Below are 10,263 nucleotides of genomic sequence, written 5' to 3' on the forward strand. Positions count from 1 at the left end.
GCTTTGATAATCACACCATCCTTTGACTACAGACTTAAAAGAAATATTTATCTTTAAAACACGCAGCTCTCAGGTTACAGTTATGCACGCACATTAAACTTCAAGTGACAGCTGCTCAATTTTTATCTGGCTTGCTGCAAAAAAAGCAAGGCTGTACAACTACGTCAGACAAGTTGGTACATTTATGCCTCCAGCTTCCCTGCAATTTCTAAGCCATTGATTTACTTCAGATAAATTAGAAGAACAGACATCTCAGAAATGCCCCTTCCACTGCCATGAAGTAGACAGGTAGAGAAGATCTCAGTGGGGGAAATGAAACAAGCTCCTTCTTTCTTAGGCCTCCAAGAATTCAAGACTGCTACAACCACTGTTGTAGCAACCAGCTGCAAAATCAAGCACTTGGACACCAAATCATCAAATACTCATTCTTTCATTTTATCCTCTGACAAAAGAAACCCTAAACTTCTCCAGCTAAAGCAGGAGCCTCCCCAGCTCCCTCTATTGCCTCAAAGCATCCCTGCACAACCAAGGCCAAGAACCACAGAAACCCCACTGGAATCCATGTTTCTTCAGAAGGTATTTGGTATGAGTGGCCAAAATACCCATCCTTCACACCTATTTTTATTCTAGCTTTAAATCCAAGTGTTGCAGTGCTCAACACGGCATTCAATTTTCTATTTTCCCTGTACTACAGGATTATTTTAAGCACAATACTCTCTAGTACTTAACTGTGATTGAAAGGGAAATTTTTGATGTACAAACTAAAATGCATTCATTTTGAAGGTTTAAGGAAATTGTATATTCACAGAAACTCAGGGTTTATCATCTTCCCTTTTTCAAAGAAGTTTAATATAGCACATTTATAATTTAGAGTAACATATCCTGAAAAGCCTCTAATTACTGTACTTCTGATTTCTCAAACCTGTTTCAATTCTATGTCTAACAAAAACAAAAGACTGCTGTAGTTAGCTTTCTAACCATCAACTTCACAAACTACTGCTTTCTACTTTTTTTTTTCTTTTGATGTGCTCAAACTCCCATCCTAAAAGAAAGATAAATCTGCAAGTTCAGTTGTCTGAAGTCAAGAAGAATTCACACGCTCAGATTTAAGTACAGAAACAAATCCAATATGATGGTCTAAAACATCAGCTTTTCACTGACATGAAGCAAGGCAGCCTCTAATGGGAAAGATTCTTTCAGAAACTGCCTGTCTGGAAGGGAACAAGCTCTGCAGTAATACAGCAGCTTACTTGAAGGCCTTATGAGTCACAAGAGGAAGCTAGCTAAGCATTTGCATTTTTCCAAAACTGCAAGAATGATCAAAAGCAAAGTGAAGGACTGAACAAAAACCTTAGCTTGTTTTTGCTTGGATACCCAGAGAACCAGTGGTCTTCTGTGATCAGAAACCAGTTATAAATTCCATCCATAATCAGAAACAGGGAAAAATTAATACTTGAAATTAAATATGCTCCGTTCATAATACAGGACATGAGAAAGAGATGCTGCACACAGAACATACTGAACGCCTTAAGTTCTACTCTCTACCAAAAATTTTATCCCTTTTTAAGCATAATTTTTACAACAGCTCAGAAAAGCTATCACTAACCTACTGGAACTGTTCCCATCTTCAGCTCAGTATACAAATGCTATGCAGTGAGACTGTATCCAGCAGATGCAGGCTGGTTATTCAACAGCCTAACTTACAGGTGCACCAGATACGAGAACAGCATCCCCAGCCCATCCATCCAACAGAACAGCAGTACTGGCTCATCATATCTGAGTGCCCTCATCCTCCAGACAGCACAGTAATAGTATCCATGCCAATGACCTGATACTCAAACAGACACCAGCCACGATGCACACTGTGAAACAAACACCATGAAAACTCAAGACAATATTGCTCGATCATTACAGCTACCTGCACTTGACTATATACATTATAGATCACCCCCCATTGGCACGTATAAAACTTCCTCACATAAAAAACTGCAAAGAGAAGCAGGTAGAAAGCTGCATAGACTCAAAAGGGTTGAACGTGTGAGACAGCTGTTATGCAACCGATTCACTGCACACCCAGCCTTTTACACAACACAGGTACTACTCAGATTTACAGCCTTGAGTTTCTATACTACTTCAGAAGTATTCAGATTTTGGCCACTGTTTACTTATCCAAAGTATTAAATCAAGATATTTTGTTTACTTTTACATTACTATTTTTTAAAATACAAGAGACAGAACCCTTAAAAAAAAGTTGAGTTTAATGTAAAATTACCAAGATTTTGCTGCAAAATCCTGCAGAAGAATGTTAGCTCACATCATAAACTGCCATCATGTTTCTGCACTTTTTATCCGCATGAAGCTCACTACTGTCTCAATTTCCTCATACTCTCCACCAAACTCTCAAGCTTTTCTTCTGCCCCACAGACTGAAGCCTGCAAGCCCTTCAGCCACAGCAGCCAGGATGGGCTGCAAGATGCTGAGCCATCTGTGAGCCGGCTTGGTGCACCCTGCTCCTTCCAGGCAGCTGCTTCATCACAGGGGAGGAAAGCTATGGGCAAACAGGCAAGAACAGTGCACAACTAGCACCGACCTGCCCACCTCTGGGCTCTGCACCTCCCTGCAATTACCCTCAGAAAGCAAAAAGGCAAGCTGGGCCAGGTCAGAGAAACGACAACAGATTCAACCGAACACAGACACAGGTTGTCTTCTATAACTTCTTTTGGCAGCATGATTTATCAACTTCCATTCCAATTTTGGTCACAGAGCACAACTGTAAATTTCACTTGTGAAATTGTGAAGTGAAGCAGCTTATTCAAAGTATGAATGCTGCTGGAACAGAGCGCTGTGACTGGTTGCAGCCTTGGGCAATGCCAGCCAATGATTCTATGATATAAGCACTCTTCACAAAAAAAATAAAAACTAAAAAGTTAAAAACCAGCACATATTTTCACTGCTGATGGCAAAACAATGAAGTGCTACAAAAAGAAGACAACAGATGTGAAAGAGCTATGATTCCATATTAATAGGAAGATATTAACTATCTTTAAATCAAAATGAGCTATGTATTCAGAAAGACTTGCAAGCAAGATCTCCTTATTTACTTTTGTTCACTAAAAGCAAATAAGTGTAGAAGTTCAATCAACCTGTGAACACAGCAGTTTTTTTTTTTTTTATGTCTTCAAATGTCACTAACTGCAGCATAACAAATATCAGCACACAGTGCACATTAAAAGATACCAACATAAAAATAAATCACTTTTCCCAATTTAACAGCTAGGATGTCAAGTATTATCATTAAAACCAGTGTTGACTGCACAGCATATTTCCATTTAAATCAGAGGGGGGCAGACATCTGCCACTGCAATTCAAACAAACCTACATATCTGCCCCATCAGCTCCAAGGAATTGCTTTGACGGCTTCCTGTGCCAGGGTGCAACCTCCAGTGCCAAAGTGGGCTCCCCAGCATAAATTAAGCCTAAAGAAACACTTCTATTGAACAGTTTTCAGAATTACCCCGATCAACACCCACTCCCTCGATAGAGGAGGGAAACCACATGCCCACACAAAAAGCTTTTATTAAAAAGGCACTGGTTTGAAAACAGAGCTCACAAGTCACAGGATACTACTGGGGACCAGCAGGATTCAATTTCAGGCAAAGGAAAAAACCCACAAGGGAAAAACCAAACTGTCTTTTTTCCCAGAAACCTACTGAAAAAGCTCTAGGCTAAGAACGCTGCATCCAAGAACTTCACTGGGATAGCCACAGAAAACAGCAGGGAGCATGAGCTTCTGGTAGGGATCAATAGATAAAAGCAAGATTTAAGACAGCTCACCAGAAGCAAGCATAGCAGTAATTTTCTATCTCAGCAGAACCTGGCTTTCAGCACAAAAGACAGGACTAAAGCAAGATCAAGACAAATGATTTTCATACCAAAGGCAGCAGGAACCACTACCACCAGACAGCAATCCGGCACACTGGCCACTGACAGCACTGCACGGCAGGAGCACATCTCTGGGCCTCTTGCCCCACCTTAGCATGGGTCACTCACCTGTTCTGAGAACCTCTCAGTCAGTCAAAGCCTACTCACACGTGCAGTTAAGGTGTGCTAAGCCAAAAAAAAAGAGCAGCCTGGCCCCATTAAACATCTCTTGTAGAGGACCAGGACACGATCACATTTCCTAATGCAATATGACTATAGGTGAAAGAATGCTCCATAGGATGATATAAGTTAAGAGCCACACACAGAAAACTCAAAATAAATTTGGCTTATCTTTTTTTTTCAATTGCTCTTTCAATGAAAAGTTCTGACTTCAGCACTGCTTCAAGTAAAACAAACTTTAAGAAACATTTTTGCTAAGCTCATACATTTAAAACTTCTCTCTACTGAATTCCACCAACAAAGATGAGATGCCAAGGTGCCTTTCCCTGTCCTTGTATGCATATCCGTGCCATAAGATGATGTTGCAGCCACGCCACTTAGATTTGTGGGCAGATGTTCTTTGCAATGGCTGCCCACTGGCATGATATGAAAAACCACATCAAAAGCCATTTAAAACAGGGAAGGTGGGGGAAAGAATAAGAGAGCACACTCATGTATGTCTAGAAATCACCTTCTAATTCCAACATGCTTTTCATCACAAACCAAAATCCCCAAAGGAAGAGATGATGTAACACCTGTCTGACTGAACGTGACCAGGGCTGTCAGGCATCAACAACCCCTTCCTCAACGACAGCTTCAACAGGACAGGTATTTCTCCAGTCTGAACACATAGAAGTTACTATTAGAAATGCACCATCACAGATGTAATAGAATCAGGACGGCATAACTTAAAATCAGTGGTCCCAAAGTCTAACTATTTCAGAATAATTACAACAATACATTGAGGCCACAGAAAAGTTGGCACTTTCACGGTGTTTTTCTCACTTGCAATGTAGCTCGTAACAGACCAGATGTTAAAATCACGCTTCAATTTCACAGCTCTAAGTATTATTAAAATATTCAGCACTGTAATGCCTTAGGACTCCAGAAGCAGCTTTAATAACTTAAATTTTGGAGAGCTTCCCCGGATCTGTGTGCACAGGGCTCCACTCAGTGTTTAAGCAATCCCTGATGCTGCTCCTGCAAGTACACTTGTACTGCAACCACAGCATGCCAACCTACAGCTTGCTGCTGCTACAACCTGGGAGCAAGGCCTTTCCAATCCCTATTTTAAGAAAACAAGGAGATTAAAGACTTTGTTTTCTCTTTCTGAAACAATGTTTCATACTGTAATAAAAGCAAACAAATGTTCAGAACAAAAATATTTGAGATGTTTTCTTTAACAGAAAAACCAGCTCCTCTTTTCTTTCTAACACACAAACTACAATTATGCCACGATTATTTCCTAAAGTAGGACTTCCTATCAACCTATAAAGCTAGTTCTGGTTTGTTATTCAGCGTGCTACTGAGTAGCATCACGCGCACACATACAATATGCTACCAACACTGAAATTACCTTCAACTACAGACCGACTCCTGAACAGCAGTGCGCTCAAGTGGGAACACTTTCCTAAGATACAAATGGAAGTGCCTTCACACTAAGACACAGAGGGCAAAAAAAGACATGGTAAGTGCAAGCACGAGCTAAATAACCCACGCAAAAGAAAGCCTGCCACACTCACAAAATAAAAATAAATACAAATTATACTGTGTTCAAAAATATAAGGCTTGTCAAGTGCTCCTAGTCTGAAGCTACACTCCTAGATTCATTTATCAAAATTATTCAAATCAACAGATAACTTCTCAGCTCCTTCACCCAAGAAATCGACTCACTTGTATTTATCATCCTTAAGAGCTGCCAAATTCAATCCACTCTCGAGAGTCTTTGAAATCCATGCAGCCAGAGGCTCGTGCAAATTTTGTACCTTGAGGAACTAGCGAGACAACAACACCCCTCAGCCATAGAAGGCATCTGGGTGGACAAAGCACTGGAAACTGTTCTGATCTATGTGTTTGGCATTAACATTACAGACTATTACAGCCATTACATTTACAAAAAGAAATTGTAAAACATGAGCGCACAAAACACACTGACATCTGAAGGAAAGCCACATCAATTCCAAATGTACTTGAGATTCTTTGCCTTCAAAACCACAGTACTCATAAACTCACTTAAAAGTTCTGCTTCCATTTCCCAAACACTCAATGGAACATTACTTTTCTACAAACTGTCTCAAGACGAAATGCAATTCTGGAAGTTGTGGAGGCAATGGTGTATCTGAAGCCATTAAAAAAACAACTCAGATTTGAGATAACAGCACTGGACAGATCAGTACTCCCCACTGGTACCAATGGAAAGTCCCACCATGAGCCCACTTACACCCACTTGGCATTTGTGACTACAGCATACAATGACTTTGCCTGTACTGCCAAAAAACATGCTTCCCATTTCAGCACTCCTTCCCTCCCTACCACTGCTTCCATAATACACAATCTTGTACACGAAGCACTAAAATGAATCAGGAACTTTTACCCCTTAGGCCTGGCTAAAATAAAGGCAAAAAATTCCCCAGCACCTCAATCAGTATTGCAGTTCAGTTATATCATAGGAGATGCATTAACACATGGCAGAAGAACAGGAGCTTTTTCTCCTTTATACTTTCTCCTTTATACTTTCACCATATACTGAACAGCCTCTTCAACAGTTCCTCATACAGATTGCTGTCTTCTGGAAACAACTGAAGACAAGTTTTTCCATTCTTGCTCTGTAATTAGGTACAACTTCCAGACTCTGAGTTTGCATCGTTACTCTGCTTCACAGTCTTCAATGTTAACAAGACATCTATTTGTAAACAGTAAGTATTCAGATATTCATACTTATTCTACGTTATCAATTTAAGTAACTTTCTTTTACCTATTTTTGTCAGCCAGTCTCACCTCAAGATCTGCAGGGTTACTGTTGTACGTTGATCCATCTGTTAACTGCCTTTTACAGAAAGCTTTCTCTTTTGGCACATTTTGAAGACAATTACTGCAGTCATCTGATGAGCATGCAATTAGCACAGGAAAAATGATATTCTTAAATTGTAACAATCATTACAACAGCAAGAATTTCTTTTTCAAGAGGAAGTACACAGAAAGAATCAGACAGCCTGTGTATCTGACAACTGCAGAAGGTTCAGAGAGACTTAAGCGAAGCGCTACTAATAACTAAAAGGATCCCAAGCCAAGAAGAATGATTAAACACTCATAACTGACAAACTCATAAGGTCTTCAAAATAGTAATGTGAATACCCTGGTGATTTTCCCTATTTTTAAAATTCCATCAATTTCCTTATTATAGAGCCACAATTCCTAAGGCAGGTGAAAAACGTCTAAATTACAAATAGTAACAAATATTCATCAGCAAACGTGTTACAAACTAATCTCATGATTACATATTTCCTTTCCTCCATCCCATGCAATTTCTCATTTTAAGATGAGAAAATGTAAGAAACGCTCCTCTAGAACTTGGATAAAATATATACAAAATAAAATGATTCATACATGCTCATTTATAAAGCTAGCAAAAAAATCACCAACTTCAGTGATGAATACACCATTGGCAAAAAGCCACAGATTGGTAATGAAAGCATACATTGGTAATGAATTCCATACAGTTCCAGTTGGAAAGACTGCTTGCCTTGCACTGCTCAGCTCAGAGGTAACTGCAGACACTTGACACAGCTTTGCCACTTTCACTTCCTCCTATGTGTGTGGGCATCGTGGAAAAGAGTAAGAGCAAAAAGCAGAAAAAGATGGCAAAAACAAAGTCAGGGATTACTTGGGTTACTTTTCCAGGCATGATAAACTTCTGTTAGGTGCTGGGAGATGACAACTGAATTCTGCTGCCTCACTGTGGCAGAGACAACTCATTAAGCTACTCCAGCTGCAAGGAAGGTCAAAACTGCAGACAGATATGAACTCATAGGATATGACTCCTAGAAATGTTTGAAAGGCAAGTTCAAACAGAGATTTAAATTTGTTAACATGACAAAGCCCTCCATAAAACTAACCATAATTAAGGAACAAGTATAGTATAGATCCAATGGATACGAGATAGGCTCAATAGCATTTCAGAAAGAGATGAGGGTCAGGGCTCTTTTTTAGAGGAGGAAAGGACTTTATTTTACATTTTTGAAAACATTTCAAGATTAAAAGACACCCCACCAAATACAAATGCTGTCACTGCAACAGATGTCTGGATTTCAGTTTCCAAATAATGCAAAGTAGGAAAGATTTTGAGACACAGATTTTATTATGCTTAGTCCAACTGAAAACTGTCATCCACTGCTTCACAAGCAGTGAAAATAACAGTGTCATAATTTTACCATCTTGTTTTGCAGAACGCTTAGAAACCATGCACAGAAAAGCCATTCCTTCTGCAAAGAAAAGCAATATGGTCCAATCACTAAGTATTTGAACATGTTTCCCATTACTAAATAGAATATAAGACATACACTCTGAAAAATACTGTATCCTTAATTTCTGTGTAACCTCTATCACAGCACCTATCAACTAACTGCAGTGCTGGGCCTACCATAACTGCCTGAGAAACACATCACTGCCTTCCACGTATGTCTTCCATAAAAAAAGACACAGTCTGAGATTTTGCATACAAGTACAACAGCAACGAACAGCAGAACAAGAGGCCCATAAATGAAATGATCTAAGGGATACCTGTATAAAGTTCAGAGGTGACACAAAAAGGAGGCACTCGCCAACAGCCAGAGGTGCCAGGCTGAGATGTGCTGCAGGACACAAACTTGGCCATGACAGGAAGCTGCTGCCAGAGCTCCCTGATGGATAAGGTGAGGCTTACCTTCCACTTCCATACACTCATATATGCTCTGAAGTACAGAGATGCCAATGTTTCTTTCTAAGTTTTCAACAAGGGCAACACAAGTTCTCTTCTAAAACAGTGTCATCTGTTGCTCTGAAACACGCAGCAGGAAAGCATGAAGTTGCAAGTGAAAAAACACTTTCAGGTTTCAAATCAATGTTAAAAGAAACCAGAAGTCAGATGCAGGATGCTGGAGGTCATGAACACACTGAAATATCAAGTTAGGTGTCAAACATTTAATCACAATTAAAAGGAAAAAAGATTCTCTAATAAGAAAGTTGAGACTACCACCTTGTGCTATAGCACTTAAAGTTATCAATGGAATATTATTTGCTAGCTCAATCTCAACTATTCTGCTTTCGTTTATGTAACTAGAGCAGATTAAAAAGCTTATTACAAAATAACAGTCAGTGAGATGGTTGCAGAGTTCTCTCAGGTCAATTTGTGCCCTGTTCCAACTTCCTTTCACTTCTAAACTGAACACTGAGGCCCGTAGTTCTGCCACCTTCTTTAAACTTATGAAAAACAAATAGACTATTTGCAAAACAGTTTCAAGTGGAGGTAAAAAGAACAGAAGCTTTATATTAGCCGAGGGTAGGACTACATGAATCTCCTGTGTATTTCTCCACTTCACTTTGTTCTCATAATCAAACTATGATGAAAAATGCATGATGTAAAATTAAGAGCAACAATATATTTACAATTATAATCTAATTACAGCAGGCATAGAAAGTGTAGCAGCAGCATAAGATATTCTAGATTGCTTCTAATTGTGCACCATTACACTGAGCTATTAGTTTTGAAATTAATTTGTATTGAAAGAATAGCTTTATAAGTTGAACTGTGATAAACGTGCTTCCTTTCAAATAGCAGAACAGAAAATACTCAATTTTGTCTCAATTTTTAATAATCTCAGTCTAACTGCATTTGAAGTTCTTTGGTTGAATAACATTGGGTCCATTCTGGTTGTTACAGTTAATTAACTATTTCATACAGTAAAGGTTTTTGTCCAAAAAAGCTCCATCATTACCAAAGTAAAACTGATGAAAACAAATCTCCTAGTAACTGTTTCCTCTATGGGTAGATGTCAACGGTTTACGGGCTGGTTCGGCCCGGTTCCGTGACTAGAAGGGCGGAGGGATCCGCGGATCCGCGCCCCCGGAAAAAAAAAGAAATAAGGGACCCCGAAATAATTGAAAACAGTGGCAACAATCTGAGGTAAAACAAAGTAATTTACTAAATATGGTATCAACAGAATTTTATAAGGAGAGAGAATGTGAAATTGATGGTGGATCGGCCTTACCACAACGCTGAGATGAGAAGCGCAGGCAGAGAAGCGCAGGCGAGAAGCGCAGGCAGAGAAGCGCAAGCGAAGCAGCGCAGGCAGAGAAGAGCAAGCG

Source organism: Meleagris gallopavo, chromosome 13 (assembly GCF_000146605.3).
Source record: "Meleagris gallopavo isolate NT-WF06-2002-E0010 breed Aviagen turkey brand Nicholas breeding stock chromosome 13, Turkey_5.1, whole genome shotgun sequence".
In the NCBI taxonomy this organism is placed as follows: Eukaryota; Metazoa; Chordata; class Aves; order Galliformes; family Phasianidae; genus Meleagris; species Meleagris gallopavo.